The 17,110-nt window shown below is 52.7% G+C and overlaps 1 protein-coding gene across 1 annotated transcript in view; it reads right to left on the bottom strand.

The window, feature by feature from the left end:
* GRAMD1C (GRAM domain containing 1C) overlaps positions 1-8,142 on the bottom strand; it is a 144,103-nt gene extending 135,961 nt beyond the window's left edge. Inside the window, exon 1 of the mRNA XM_073577055.1 lies at positions 8,122-8,142. The gene's annotated coding sequence lies outside the window, so the exon portion shown is untranslated. The remainder of the gene's footprint in view (positions 1-8,121) is intronic.
* Between the last annotated feature and the right edge of the window lie 8,968 nt (positions 8,143-17,110).

Below are 17,110 nucleotides of genomic sequence, written 5' to 3'. Positions count from 1 at the left end.
CAATAGCAAGGTGACATTAACCAATTATTAACCCATTTGCCAAGGCTAAAGGCATTGGAAACAGAGAGGCTAAGTGCCAAAAAAGGAGGAACTTATAGATGTACCTTTTCTGTGGTGGCAGGGGGCAATGTTCCCTCTCTAGGCTATTAATATCTTCCCTCACTCACTGGCTTTCCCTCTCTTGTGGAGAAATTACCGCAGGAGCCCAGGCAATTTTTTTCAACAAATTTACCCGTTAATTTAACACCTACATGTCCCAAATTTTACACACACACTAATCTAATTATTAGTCAAAGACATATAAAAAACTAAATGAAATGAAATGGTTTACTGTATGTAACCATGAGTCATTTCATTTCGGGTTATGTAATGATTTTACAGAATCCGACAATTGATTTAGCGGCTATTCTGCAATGTAGAACTCAATGAAATATAAATTATATATATATATAAATATATATATATATAATGTATATATATATATATATATATATATATATGTCTCAATGACATGTATATATGTATATATATGTATTCTATGTATTATTTCATTTGTGTTTTAACCTATCTTTGGGCTCGATTATATGTCCATTTTGCAAGCCGGCGAGAAAATCTCACCATACGGATGCCATACCGATGGTTAGATGCGAGAAATTTTATCCATTACAATCGGATGACATACGGATCACTGTTCATGAAACATTTGTGCGATTCTGGTCCTTGAAAAACGGACCATATTTTTATACGTTGTGTGTGACTCCAGCCTAACATAGTATGCAGCCAGCTCCTGAGCTCCCCCTAGTGGTGGCTGCAGAAGCAACATGCTACAATGTCACTCTGGATGAAAAATGAAACCTTTCTAAAGATATTTTAGAAACTGATTTGGCACAGAAGGTTATACCTGAAGACTGCATGGTGTTCAAAGGTGGGGAGTCACTTTAATGTGAGTGTATAGAAAAAGCTCAGGAGCTGAACTCGCTTCCCATTTGATTGGTGCTGTCTGTGTCATACAGCCAGCACCTACTCCTAAAAGTAATGTGTCTGGGCTTCATTTCATAGGAGATCGTAAACATCCTGCTGCAATACTCAAGGTGGTTTGCAGAAAATCAAGTAAAAAAAAAAGTTTTTAAAAATGTAGAAAAAGAAACACAGAAATTGAATTAAACTCCTTACAAGCAGCAATAAATAAACATATAACATATCTGGTATCTCCGAGACGGCAAAAGCCCAATCTACCAAAATCAATGCACGTTTTTCATTGGCCACGCCATAAAACTTCACATCATTTCCATTTTCTTCAGTTTAAAGAAAAATAAACAAAAATCTTCATCTTTGCCAGCGCTGCAAACGTCCGATCGCTGAAGATGTAAAGTGACTGAACACCGGCGTTCATGGAGGGGAGGCCCAGATCCACGCGGGTTTACTCTCTTTACTATCGGGTACGTCTTGTAATCCTTCCACTTTTTCTTCTATATTGTGTTTTGTGCCCCATGACCAGTGCTGCAACATTTACAGAAGTCCCAAGAGTGGGGCAGACCGCCGGGATCACCGGACAAGCATTACTAGTGGAGGCGCCATGAGAGCTAAACCCGCCGCTCGCTCCAGGACGTCAGGTGGTGCGACGACATAACCAGCACTAAGAAGGAGCAGAGCTGCGTCCATCATCGTCATAGTGGGCTGACACGAGCTTCACTGCAATTCATTAGATGGAATGGAAGAACTATTATATAGGGGCACAAAGGGGGCGCTATTAAGACGTGGAGGTACAAGAAGGCATTAATAATATGGCGGCACAATGGGACCCTGATAATAAATGGTGGGCCATTTATATGGATACACCTAAATAAAATGGGAATGGTTGGTGATATCAACTTCCTGTTTGTGGCACATTAGTATATGGGAGGGGGAAACTTTTCAGGATGGGTGGTGACCATGGCGGCCATTTTGAAGTTGGCCATTTTGGATCCAACTTTATTTTTTCCAATGGGAAGAGGGTCATGTGACCCATCAAACTTATTGAGAATTTTACAATAAAAACAATGGTGTGCTTGGTATTAACCCAACTTTATTCTTTCATGAGTTATTTACAAGTTTATGAACACTTACAAAATGTGTTCAAAGTGCTGCCCATTGTGTTGGATTGTGAATGCAACCCTCTTCTCCCACTCTTGACACACTGATCGCAACACTGCAGAAGAAATGCTAGTCTAAGGGGGTCAGGTTCCCTGTAGGAATTTTATTTAAGCGTATCCATATAAATGGCCCACCCTGTGCATGGAGGTACAAGGAGGCATTAATAATATGGCGGCACAATGGGACGCTGACAGTAAATGATGGCATGTGGGGCATTATTAATAAATGGAGGAGGCACCAAGGATTATTATCATATGATGGCATCGGGGAGAAGGAATCACTGTCACACACTGACGTGGACAGTCAGGCCTTGGTCGCTTTTGTAATTGTTGTTCCCAGGTTCAGCGCAGTATATGGTAAAAATGAACATTCGATGCTACAACTCGTCCCACAAACATCAGCGCTCGTACCGGTATGTCGACAGAAAACTATAACGCTGCTGGAAGAAGAGGAGGAAAAGAGAAATGAGTGTGGAAAAAGGTTAAATTCTGACCCCTCCTACCGCAGACTGATCCTCAGCTAATTTGCATATCATTTCCCAGGAAGCATTGCGATGCTGGATCTCCCCCCAAAAAAGAGCAGTATGTTCTAAGAACCAGAGGCACCTCATTGTAGCTGCTTTCAACTGGTCCAAAATGGTTCTCGCTGGTCTGGCAGTCCGAGGAACAGATACACAAGAGTTCTGGATGGTGCGGCGCGAACACCCAGCCAGTACAGACCGGTGACTGGGCATCCACAGCTGGGGACGGGGTACACGGCGCGCTGTCCATACAGCTGGGGACACGGTGCGCTGTCCATACAGCTGGGGACGGGGTACACGGCGCGCTGTCCATACAGCTGGGGACACGGTACACGGCGCGCTGTCCATACAGCTGGGGACGGGGTACACGGCGCGCTGTCCATACAGCTGGGGACGGGGTACACGGGGCGCTGTCCATACAGCTGGGGACACGGTACACGGCGCGCTGTCCATACAGCTGGGGACGGGGTACACGTGGCGCTGTCCATACAGCTGGGGACACGGTACACGGCGCGCTGTAAATACAGCTGGGGACGGGGTACACGGCGCACTGTCCATACAGCTGGGGACGGGGTACACGGGGCGCTGTCCATACAGCTGGGGACGGGGTACACGGGGCGCTGTCCATACAGCTGGGGACACGGTACACGGCGAGCTGTCCATACAGCTGGGGACGGGGTACACAAGGCGCTGTCCATACAGCTGGGGACGGGGTACACGGCGCGTTGTCCATACAGCTGGGGACGGGGTACACGGCGCGCTGTCCATACAGCTGGGGACGGGGTACACGGCACGCTGTCCATACAGCTGGGGACGGGATACACGGGGCGCTGTCCATACAGCTGGGGACACGGTACACAGCGCGCTGTCCATACAGCTGGGGACGGGGTACACGGGGCGCTGTCCATACAGCTGGGGACGGGGTACACAGGGCGCTGTCCATACAGCTGTGGACGGGGTACACGGGGCGCTGTCCATACAGCTGGGGACGGGGTACACGGCGTGCTGTCCATACAGCTGGGGACGGGGTACACGGGGCGCTGTCCATACAGCTGGGGACGGGGTACACAGTGCCCTGTCCATACAGCTGGGGACGGGGTACACGGCGTGCTGTCCATAAAGCTGGGGACGGGGTACATGGCGCGCTGTCCATACAGCTGGGGACGGGGTACACGGCGCGCTCTCCATACAGCTGGGGACGGGGCACATGGCGCGCTGTCCATACAGCTGGGGACGGGGTACATGGCGGCACTGTCCATACAGCTGGGGACGGGGTACACGGCGCGCTGTCCATACAGCTGGGGACGGGGTACACGGCACGCTGTCCATACAGCTGGGGACGGGATACACGGGGCGCTGTCCATACAGCTGGGGACACTGTACACAGCGCGCTGTCCATACAGCTGGGGACGGGGTACACGGGGCGCTGTCCATACAGCTGGGGACGGGGTACACAGGGCGCTGTCCATACAGCTGTGGACGGGGTACACGGGGCGCTGTCCATACAGCTGGGGACGGGGTACACGGCGTGCTGTCCATACAGCTGGGGACGGGGTACACGGGGCGCTGTCCATACAGCTGGGGACGGGGTACACAGTGCCCTGTCCATACAGCTGGGGACGGGGTACACGGCGTGCTGTCCATAAAGCTGGGGACGGGGTACATGGCGCGCTGTCCATACAGCTGGGGACGGGGTACACGGCGCGCTCTCCATACAGCTGGGGACGGGGCACATGGCGCGCTGTCCATACAGCTGGGGACGGGGTACATGGCGGCACTGTCCATACAGCTGGGGACGGGGTACACGGCGCGCTGTCCATACAGCTGGGGACGGGGTACACGGCACGCTGTCCATACAGCTGGGGACGGGATACACGGGGCGCTGTCCATACAGCTGGGGACACGGTACACAGCGCGCTGTCCATACAGCTGGGGACGGGGTACACGGGGCGCTGTCCATACAGCTGGGGACGGGGTACACAGGGCGCTGTCCATACAGCTGTGGACGGGGTACACGGGGCGCTGTCCATACAGCTGGGGACGGGGTACACGGCGTGCTGTCCATACAGCTGGGGACGGGGTACACGGGGCGCTGTCCATACAGCTGGGGACGGGGTACACAGTGCCCTGTCCATACAGCTGGGGACGGGGTACACGGCGTGCTGTCCATAAAGCTGGGGACGGGGTACATGGCGCGCTGTCCATACAGCTGGGGACGGGGTACACGGCGCGCTCTCCATACAGCTGGGGACGGGGCACATGGCGCGCTGTCCATACAGCTGGGGACGGGGTACATGGCGGCACTGTCCATACAGCTGGGGACGGGGTACACGGCGACACTGTCCATACAGCTGGGGACGGGGTACACGGTGGCACTGTCCATACAGCTAGCTAGGGTCGGGGTACACGGCATGCTGTCCATACAGCTGGGGACGGGGCACACGCCGCGCTGTCCATACAGCTGGGGACGGGGTACACGGCGGCAATGTCCATACAGCTGGGTACGGGGTACACGGCGGCACTGTCCGTACTGCTGGGGACACGGTACACGGCGCGCTGTCCATACAGCTGGGGACGGGGTACACGGGGCGCTGTCCATACAGCTGGGGATGGGGTACACGGCGCGCTGTCCATACAGCTGGGGACACGGTACACGGCGCGCTGTCCATACAGCTGGGGACGGGGTAAACGGGGCGCTGTCCATACAGCTGGGGACGGGATACACGGGGCGCTGTCCATACAGCTGGGGACACGGTACATGGCGCGCTGTCCATACAGCTGGGGACGGGGTACACGGGGCGCTGACCATACAGCTGGGGACGGGGTACATGGCGGCACTGTCCATACAGCTGGGGACGGGGTACAAGGCGGCACTGTCCATACAGCTGGGGATGGGGTACACGGCGGCACTGTCCATACAGCTGGGGACGGGGTACATGGCGACACTGTCCATACAGCTGGGGACGGGGAGCTGGGGACGGGGTACACGGTGGCACTGTCCATACAGCTAGCTAGGGTCGGGGTTGACGGCGGCACTGTCCATACAGCTGGGGACAGGGTACACGGCGGCACTGTCCATACAGCTGGGGACGGGGTACACGGCGGCACTGTCCATACAGCTGGGGACGGGGTACACGGCGGCACTGTCCAAACAGCTGGGGACAGGGTACACGGCGGCATTGTCCATACAGCTGGGGACGGGGTACACGGCGGCACTGTCCATACAGCTAGCTAGGGTCGGGGTACACGGCGGCACTGTCCATACAGCTGGGGACAGGGTACACGGCGGCACTGTCCATACAGCTGGGGTCGGGGTACACGGCACTGTCCATACAGCTAGCTAGGGTCGGGGTACACGGCGGTACTGTCCATACAGCTGGGGACGGGGTACACGGCGGAGCTGTCCATACAGCTGGGGACGGGGTACACGGCGGCACTGTCCATACAGCTGGGGACACGGTACACGGGGCGCTGTCCATACAGCTGGGGATGGGGTACATGGCGGAGCTGTCCATACAGCTGGGGACGGGGTACACGGGACGCTGTCCATACAGCTGGGGACGGGGTACACGGGGCGCTGTCCATACAACTGGGGACGGGGTACACGGCGCGCTGTCCATACAGCTGGGGACGGGGTACACGGCGCGCTGTCCATACAGCTGGGGACGGGGTACACGGCGCGCTGTCCATACAGCTGGGGACGGGGTACACGGCGCGCTGTCCATACAGCTGGGGACACGGTACACGGCACGCTGTCCATACAGCTGGGGACGGGGTACACGGGGCACTGTCCATACAGCTGGGGACGGGGTACACGGCGTGCTGTCCATACAGCTGGGGACGGGGTACACAGGGCGCTGTCAATACAGCTGGGGACGGGGTACACGGGGCGCTGTCCATACAGCTGGGGACGGGGTACACGGCGTGCTATCCATACAGCTGGGGACGGGGTTGCTGTCCATACAGCTGGGGACGGGGTACTCAGCGCGCTGTCCATACAGCTGGGGACGGGGTACACGGCGTGCTGTCCATACAGCTGGGGACGGGGTACACGGCGCCCTGTCCATACAGCTGGGGACGGGGCACATGGCGCGCTGTCCATACAGCTGGGGATGGGGTACACGGCGGCACTGTCCATACAGCTGGGGACGGGGTACACGGCGACACTGTCCATACAGCTGGGGATGGGGAGCTGGGGACGGGGTACACGGTGGCATTGTCCATACAGCTAGCTAGGGTCGGGGTACACGGCGTGCTGCCCATACAGCTGGGGACGGGGTACACGGCGGCACTGTCCATACAGCTGGGTACGGGGTACACGGCGGCACTGTCCGTACAGCTGGGGACACGGTACACGGCGCGCTGTCCATACAGCTGGGGACAGGGTACACGGCGGCACTGTCCATACAGCTGGGGACGGGGTACACGGCGGCACTGTCCATACAGCTGGGGACGGGGTACACGGCGGCACCATCCATACAGCTGGGGACGGGGTACACGGCGGCATTGTCCATACAGCTGGGGACGGGGTACCCGGCGGCACTGTCCATACAGCTAGCTAGGGTCGGGGTACACGGCGGCACTGTCCATACAGCTGGGGACAGGGTACACGGCGGCACTGTCCATACAGCTGGGGTCGGGGTACACGGCACTGTCCATACAGCTAGCTAGGGTCGGGGTACACGGCGGTACTGTCCATACAGCTGGGGATGGGGTACATGTCGGAGCTGTCCATACAGCAGGGGACGGGGTACACAGCGACACTGTCCATACAGCTGGGGACGGGGTACACGGCGACACTGTCCATACAGCTGGGGACGGGGTACACGGCGGAGCTGTCCATACAGCTGGGGACGGGGCACACGGCGGCACTGTCCATACAGCTGGGGACGGGGTACACGGGGGCACTGTCCATACAGCAGGGGACGGGGTACACAGCGACACTGTCCATACAGCAGGGGACGGGGTACACAGCGACACTGTCCATACAGCTGGGGTGGGGTACACGGCGGCACTGTCCATACAGCAGGGTACGGGGTACACAGCGACACTGTCCATACAGCTGGGGACGGGGTACACGGCGGAGCTGTCCATACAGCTGGGGACGGGGCACACGGCGGCACTGTCCATACAGCTGGGGACGGGGCACACGGCGGCGCACAATCACCCATCACTGTCAGCACAACATGGTGCCAAGATGCCGCCATATGGCGCACACAGCAGTACAAGGCTCCTACCGGACTCCTTCCTTCCTGGACTGTCACAAGAGCCGACGTATCATATATATATATGTCTATATACACAGAGAGGACGATTAACCCCTTCAAATCCACAAACAAAACAACATGGGAACCATAACATATGTCAGCACAAGTCAGTGCCCAATGAATGCCACACAGGGCTGATACCAGCGAGAGTCAGCGACAACCCCTGTATACAGAATAGACGCCGGCAGGGATGACTCTTACCTGTCTGCTCTGACTCCTGCAGGAAAGTGCAGCGCTCGCTCATCTACTGTAACCTGACAGCTCACCGGACGAACAGGTCCTGCTGACAGCTCAGGTGCGCACTCACCTGGAACAGACCATTGTGCCTCAGGGAAGGGGGGGACGACTTATGGCAAATAACCCAGGACAAGCAGAGAAAGTCTGAGCTAATTCTGGAGGATTCCAAGGTGCAGGGACGGGTGTACACAAGAGATGAGGGGGTATACAGGGTCCGACACCCCTCGTCACAGGACCCCGGGATCATCTCTACAGATAATGTCACGTCCCGAGAGAGATAATTACAGTCTCCAGGTATCACTGAGTATTAACCCCGACTCCAGGATCCTGCACCCCCAGTGTCATCATCCTGGACCCCGAGTGTCATCATCCTGCACCCCCAGTATCATCATCCTGTACCCCCAGTGTCAGTGTCATCATCCTGCACCTCTAGTTTCATCATCCTGTACCCCCAGTACCAGCACCACCTGTACCCTGAGTGTCAGTGTCATTATCCTGTACCTCGAGTGTCAGTGTCATTATCCTGTACCCCCAGTGTCAGTGTCATTATCCTGTACCCCGAGTGTCAGTGTCATCTTCCTGCACCCCCAGTGTCAGTGTTATCATCCTGTACCACAAGTATCAGTGCCCTTATCCTGTACCCCGACTCCAGGATCCTGCACCCCCAGTGTCAGCGTCATTATCCTGTACCCCGAGTGTAAGCATCATCCGGCACCAGGTGTGTCAGTGTCATCATCCTGCACCCCCAGTACCAGCAGCACCTGTACTCCGAGTGTCAGTATCCTGCACCCCCAGTGTCAGTGTCATCATCCTGCACCCCCAGTGTCAGTGTCCTATACTCCAAATGTCAGTGCCATTATCCTGTACCCCGACTCCAGGATCCTGCACCCCCAGTGTCAGTGTCATTATCTTGTATCCCAAGTACACTCGGGGTGCAGGACAGTGACAGATTTCCTGTCAGTAATGTTGTTCCTCCTGGCGCTGCCATCTGAGATCCCTCTGTGTATTATTAATCACTCAGGTAATGTGATCCATCTCTCTAATCTAGGACACCTGGAAAATACACGTACAGTAGATAGAGAAAGTGTTCACACCCTGGGTAAAATACCAGGTTTTACGCATGTAAAAAATCCTACTAAGAAGAATCACAGTAGAACTTTTTCCCCTTAATGCTTCCCATTATCTGTACAATTCAATTAAGAAACAAATTGAAATTATTTTGAAGGGAAAAATAAAAAAAACCCAAACAGAACAAAAATATTGTGGTTGCATAAGTGTGAACACCCTCCTATATCTGAGGATTTGGTTGTATTTGGAATCAGCCGATCACACTTCCCCCCCATGTTACACAGCAGTCAGCGCTCGGCCGCCGTCATTTCCAGCGATTCTAACCCCAGAGAAAGTGTCGCTGCTCCAGGAGGATTTTCCTGTCATTTTCTGGTCAGCAAACAGCTGACAACACAGCAAAGGATCTCATTGTGGAAAGTTATTAGTTGGAGAAGGGAACTAAAAAATTTCCCGGGCATTAGATCTACCATGGACACTGTGAGGATGTCATCAAGAAGGGACTTCAATCTGGCACAACAGTGACATTACCGAGAACTGGACGTCATTAAAAAATTGATAAAAGACAAGAAAAAAACCGTTCCTAAAGGCTGCAAGAGGCCAACAGAAACATTAAAGGAGCTGCGAGAATTTTAGTCCAGTTCTGGTTGTGTCCTGCATGTGACAACAATCTCCCGTATTCTTCATATGTCCGGCCTGTGGGATCGAGGGACACAATAGATAACATTTCTTACAAAGAAAAACATCCAAAAACTCAAAGTCCAGCTATGTTTTGCCAAAACCTTTAACACATCTTACAAAAGTATGTGGGAAATGTGATATGTCTGATGCGACCAAGGGAGAAGTTTTTGGCCATAATTGCAAAAGGTACAAAACCAACACTGTGCATCACCAGAACATCACCATCCCCACAGTGAGGCATAGTGGAGGCAACATTGTGTTTTGGGGCTGTGTTTCGGCAGGTGGAACTGGGGTTTTATTCAAGGTGGAGGGAATTATGAGCAGTTCCAAATATCAGTCAATTTTCCAACAAAACCTTCAGACCTCTGTTACAAATCTGAAGATGAAGAGAAATTTCACCTTTCAGTGCAACAAGTGAGCTTTGTAAAGTCCCTGTAAATCCTCTTTTTCTTTCTCACTGAAAAGTTTGAGGGGTCCACATATCCCTCCCCAAAGTGTTCTGACCCCTCTATTCCTGCCTGACCAGAGGAACCAAATCTACAGTCACAAACAACAAAAAGTCCCTGGAAACCAGACTAATCTCCCAATGATCAGACTGGACCCACAGGTGAAGAACCTTCTTCATGCAGGGCCTTACGATGACGGAGATGCGGCACAATGGTCCCCTACGTCACTACCGCAATATGCCGCCAAACAGTGCGGCACAGGATATGTGGCCACGGGCAGCTACGTCCCCGGCTCGCAGGTAATGGGGGAACACAAATTGCCTATTATCTACCTACAGTAAGGTGACAGGAGGACCCGCGGAGTTTGGAGGACCAGCCCCAGCACTAGGACACTTCTAGAGATTCAAATGTCAGGTTTTCTTTATGACAATGGCAGATGCAGATCATGGGGGGGCCGCACAGTCCGGACCCTTCTCATAGCACGAGGCAGCAAGAGAGCCAAGACTAAAGCAGAAAATCGCCCCTGATCCCTGCAGTTAGGACCCCAAAGCCCACAGTTACAAGGCTGAGCTCTGCCTGCCTGCAGTCACCAATAGGGGGAGCTGTAGATCACCGCTATGGTGCACAGCCTCAGAGACACTAATGCTGAGAACGATTATCACTGGAGGACCCCTTTAATACTCATTGACTGCCCCTTTATACCATGGTGATGGGTCCACGAACATTATGGAGAAGAGACTATTGGGTACAGTGGTGGAGATCTGCACTCACACCATCGAGGAGAACCCATGTGTGGAGCCCCTTTAACACAACAGTGGAGAACATTTCATACATGATGGGAAAAGGACCCCTAACACTGTGAGGAAGAGACCCTTACACATTATGGGGGTGAGCCCCTTTAAGATGACGGTAGAGTGCTCGTTACACAATGGTAGTGCGCCCCTTTAACATTGTAGTAGACCGTCCCTTTAACATTTTGATAGAACCCCTTCAACAATATTCTAGACAGACCCTTTTTTACTATGCTACAGAGCCCCTTTAACACTAAAGTCGGGAGTCTCTTTAGCTCTATAGTACAGACCCCCTTTAATACTGGGGTAGAGCACCACTTTATGGCTGACAGCCCCTTTAATACTATAGTGAAGCCCACTCAGTAGAGAATGAAGTCTGTACGGCGCTGAGGAATATGATGGCGCTATATAGGTGACGGATAATAAATGATAATAGATATGTGTCCTGCGGCGGCCATGATGGCGCAGTGCGACCACAACCCGCGTATTGTGACATTTCTTTGCCTGCGTGTCCTGGGACTGTCAGCACGAGATCTCCGCCATTCACACATTCCTGGAGGAGCGGCGGGCGGTGGGCAGCGGGCAGCGGGCGGTGGGCAGCGGGCGGTGGGCCGACATCTTCTGCCTCTTCAGAGGGTTTCACAGACAGAACAGGAGAAGTTACAGTGAAACACGCGGAGCGGCCGCCAACGTCACACTGACTGTCTCCACATGATGAGTAACGGCGGCCGATAACATGGAATCATCTCCAGACAAAGCGGCACAAAAGGCTCAAAGGAACTTTCCATCCACCCAACGGCAGGACGTCACCCTGAGCTGTCTCTAATGGCGAAAGAAAGAAAAGGCGATAGATAGATAATAGATAGATAGATAATAGATAGATAGATAATAGATAGATAGTTTTCAGATGAAAGTAAATTTTGCATTTCATTTGGAAATCGCAGTCCCAGAGTCTGGAGGAAGAGTGGAGAGGCCACAATCCAAGCTGCTGGAGGTCTAGTGTGAAGTCTCCACCATCAGTGATGGTTTGGGGAGCCATGTCATCTGCTGGTGTAGGTCCACTGGGTTTTATCAAGACCTAAGTCAGCGCAGCCGTCTACCAGGACATGTTAGAACTCTTCATGCTTCCCGCTGCCGACAAGCTTTATGGAGATGGAAATGTCATTCTCCGGCAGGACTTGGCCCCTGTCCACACGGCCAAAAGTACCAATACCTGGTATACACACAACAGTATCACTGGGCTTGATTGGCAGCAAACTCTCCTGACCTTAACCCCATAGAGAATCTATGGAGTATTATCAAGAGGAAGATGAGAGACACCAGACCCAACAATGCAGTCGAGCTGAAGGATGCAATCAAAGCAACCTGGGCTTCCATAACCCCTCAGCAGTGCCACAGGCTGATCGCCTCCATGCCACGCCGCATTGATGCAGTAATTGATGCAGAAGGAGCCCGACCAAGTATTGAGTGTATTTACTGATCATACATTTCAGGAGGACAATATTTCAGATTTTACAATCATTTTTCCAGCTGTGCCCTGTATTGTTCAACATCTTTATCAACGATTTAGATGAAGGAATTGAGGGTAAACTGATTAAATTTGCTGATGACACAAAGCTAGGAGGGATAGCTAATACTAGAGAAGAGAGAGAGAGGATTCAAAAAGATGTAAATAAACTGGAGAAGTGGGCAGCAACTAACAGAATGGTTTTTAACAGGGAAAAATGCAAAGTACTACATCTGGGCAATAAAAATGAAAAAAGCATATACAGAATGGGAGGAATAGGGCTAAGCAACAGCACATGTGAAAAAGACTTGGGCATACTAATAGATCACAGACTGAATATGAGTCAGCAGTGTGATGCAGCAGCAAAAAAGGCAAATGCAATTCTAGGATGTATTAACAGAAGCATACAGTCTAGATCACGTGAAGTCATTATTGCCCTCTACTGCTCTTTGGTCAGACCTCATCTGGAATATTGTGTCCAGTTTTGGGCACCACATTTTAAAAAAGACATCAACAAACTGGAGCAAGTTCAGAAAAGAGCGACCAGAATGGTGACCGGTCTGCAAACCTTGCCTTATGAGGAAAGGTTGCAGGATTTGGGAATGTTTAGTTTGCAAAAGAGAAGACTGAGAGGAGACTTAATAGCTGTCTACAAATATCTAAAGGGCTGTCACATTGTAGAAGGATCAACTTTATTCTCATTTGCACAAGGAAAGACTAGAAGCAATGGGATGAAACTGAATGGGAGGAGACACAGATAAGATATTAGAAAAAACTTTTTGACAGATAGAGTGATCAATGAGTGGAACAAGCTGCCACGAGAAGTGGTGAGTTCTCCTTCAATGGAAGTCTTCAAACAGAGGCTGGACAGACATCTGACTGGGATGATTTAGCGAATCCTGCTTTGAGCAGGGGGTTGGACCAGATGGCCCAGGAGGTCCCTTCCAACTCTACGATTCTATGATTCTATGATTCTAATTTACTGAGATAATGACTTTTGGGTTTTCATTGGCTGTAAGCCATAATCATCAACAGTAACAGAAATAAACCCGTGAAATAGATCACTCTGTGTGTAATGACTCTATAGAATAGAGGAGATTCACTTTTTATATTGAAGAACTGAAATAAATTCACTTTGTGATGATATTCTCATTTTGGGAGAAGCACATACAGTGCCTACAAGTAGTATTCAACCCCCTGTAGATTTAGCAGGTGTACACATTCGGAATTAACTTGGCATTGTGACATTTGGACTGTAGATCAGCCTGGAAGTGTGAAATGCACTGCAGCAAAAAAGAATGTTATTTCTTTGTTTAATTTTTTTTTAAATTGTGAAAAGTTTATTCAGAGGGTCATTTATTATTCAACCCCTCAAACCACCAGAATTCTGTTTGGTTCCCCTAAAGAATTAAGAAGTATTTCAGGCACAAAGAACAATGAGCTTCACATGTTTGGATTAATTATCTTTTTCATGCCTTTTCTGACTATTTAAGACCCTCCCCAAACTTGTGAACAGCACTCATACATGGTCAACATGGGAAAGAAAAGGAGCATTCCAAGGCCATTAGAGACAAGATCGTGGAGGGTCACAAGGCTGGCAAGGGGTACAAAACCCTTTCCAAGGAGTTGGGCCTACCTGTCTCCACTGTTGGGAGCATCATCCGGAAGTGGAAGGCTTATGGAACTACTGTTAGCCTTCCACGGCCTGGACAGCCTTTGAAAGTTTCCTCCCGTGCCGAGGCCAGGCTTGTCCGAAGAGTCAAGGCTAACCCAAGGACAACAAGGAAGGAGCTCCGGGAAGATCTCATGGCAGCGGGGACATTGGTTTCAGTCAATACCATAAGTAACGTACTCCACCGCAATGGTCTCTGTTCCAGACGAGCCCGTAAGGTACCTTTACTTTCAAAGCGTCATGTCAAGGCTCGTCTACAGTTTGCTCATGATCACTTGGAGGACTCTGAGACAGACTGGTTCAAGGTTCTCTGGTCTGATGAGACCAAGATCGAGATCTTTGGTGCCAACCACACACGTGACATTTGGAGACTGGATGGCACTGCATACGACCCCAAGAATACCATCCCTACAGTCAAGCAGGGTGGTGGCAGCATCATGCTGTGGGGCTGTTTCTCAGCCAAGGGGCCTGGCCATCTGGTCCGCATCCATGGGAAGATGGATAGCACGGCCTACCTGGAGATTTTGGCCAAGAACCTCCGCTCCTCCATCAAGGATCTTAAGATGGGTCGTCATTTCATCTTCCAACAAGACAAAGACCCAAAGCACACAGCCAAGGAAACCAAGGCCTGGTTCAAGAGGCAAAAAATCAAGGTGTTGGAGTGGCCTAGTCAGTCTCCTGACCTTAACCCAATTGAAAACTTGTGGAAGGAGCTCAAGATTAAAGTCCACATGAGACACCCAAAGAACCTAGATAACTTGGAGAAGATCTGCAAGGAGGAGTGGGCCAAGATAACTCCAGAGACCTGTGCCGGCCTGATCAGGTCTTATAAAAGACGATTATTAGCTGTAATTGCAAACAAGGGTTATTCCACAAAATATTAAACCTAGGGGTTGAATAATAATTGACCCACACTTGTATGTTTAAAATTTATTAAAATTTAACTGAGCAACATAACTTTTTGGTTTGTAAGATTTATGCATCTGTTAATAAATCCTGCTCTTGTGTGAAGTTTGAAGGCTCTAACTTATTTGCATCTTATCAAACCTGCTAAATCTGCAGGGGGTTGAATACTACTTGTAGGCACTGTATATATAGACAGATAACAGATATTTGGTAACATTACCCAGAAGCTCCACTCTGCCCCCCATGTTCCGGGGGTCTTCTCCATCTTCCCGGCATCTTCCGCCTCCTCCTGTACAGAATGACACGTTATTTATAATCACTCCCTGTAATGTTCAGCTCCCAAGGTCCAGTGCGCAGCCCACTGCATGATGTGGCCCCCGCTCTTACCTCTGTGGTCCCCCGTATGCTGTGGCCCTCGATCTCACCTATGTGACCCCCGGTATGCTGTGGCCCTCGCTCTCACCTCTGTGGCCCACGCTGTCACCTCTGTTGTCCCCCGTATGATGTGGCCCCCACTCTCACCTTTGTGGTCCCCCGTATGCTGTGGCCCTCGCTCTCACCTCTGTGGCCCATGCTGTTACCTCTGTGGTCCCCTGTATGCTGTGGCCCAGGCTCTCACCTCTGTGGCCCACGCTGTCACCTCTGTGGTCCCCTGTATGCTGTGGCCCTCGCTCTCACCTCTGTGGCCCACGCTGTCACCTCTGTGGTCCCCTGTATGATGTGGCCCACGCTGTCACCTCTGTGGTCCCCCGTATGATGTGGCCCCCGCTCTCACCTCTGTGGCCCACGCTGTCACCTCTGTGGTCCCCCGTATGATGTGGCCCCCGCTCTCACCTCTGTGGCCCACGCTGTCACCTCTGTTGTCCCCCGTATGATGTGGCCCCCGCTCTCACCTCTGTGGTCCCCTGTATGATGTGGTCCCCGCTCTCACCTCTGTGGCCCCCGCTCAACCTCTGTGGTCCCCCGTATGATGTGGCCCCCGCTCTCACCTCTGTGGTCCCCCGTATGATGTGGACCCTGCTCTCACCTCTGTGGTCCCCCGTATGATGTGGCCCCCTCTCACACCTCTGTGGTCCCCCCGTATGATGTGGCCCCCGCTCTCACCTCTGTGGTCCCCCGCATGATGTGGCCCCCGCTCTCACCTCTGGGGCCCCGTATGATGTGGTCCCCGCTCTCTCCTCTGTGGCCCCCGCTCTCACCTCTGTGGCCCCCGCTCTCACCTCTGTGGTCCCCCATATCATGTGGCCCCCGCTCTCACCTCTGTGGTCCCCGGTATCATGTGGCCCCCGCTCTCACCTCTGTGGTCCCCGGTATGATGTGGCCCCCGCTCTCACCTCTGTGGCCCCCGCTCTCACCTCTGTGGTCCCCGGTATGATGTGGTCCCCGCTCTCTCCTCTGTGGTCCCCGCTCTCACCTCTGTGGCCCACGCTCTCACGTGGCCCCTGCTCTCACCTCTGTGGTCCCCGGTATCATGTGACCCCTGCTCTCACCTCTGTGGTCCCCCGTATGACCCGTATGATGTGGCCCCCGCTCTCACCTCTGTGGTCCCCCGTATGATGTGGCCCCCGCTCTCACCTCTGCGGCCCCCGGTATGATGTGGTCCCCGCTCTAACCTCTGTGGCCCCCGCTCTCACCTCTGTGGCCCCCGCTCTCACCTCTGTGGTCCCCGGTATCACGTGGCCCCCGCTCTCACCTCTGTGGTCCCCGGTATCATGTGGCCCCTGCTCTCACCTCTGTGGTCCCCCGTATGACCCGTATGATGTGGCCCCCGCTCTCACCTCTGTGGTCCCCCATATGATGTGGCCCCCGCTCTCACCTCTGTGGTCCCCCGTATGATGTGGCCCCCGCTCTCACCTCTGTGGTCCCTGCTCTCTCCTCTGTGGCC

The sequence above is a fragment of the Dendrobates tinctorius genome, unplaced genomic scaffold (genome assembly GCF_039654945.1).
Source record: "Dendrobates tinctorius isolate UK_male_01 unplaced genomic scaffold, ASM3965494v1 ptg000054l, whole genome shotgun sequence".
NCBI lineage: Eukaryota > Metazoa > Chordata > Amphibia > Anura > Dendrobatidae > Dendrobates > Dendrobates tinctorius.
This window is presented reverse-complemented; position numbering and strand designations above follow the sequence as displayed.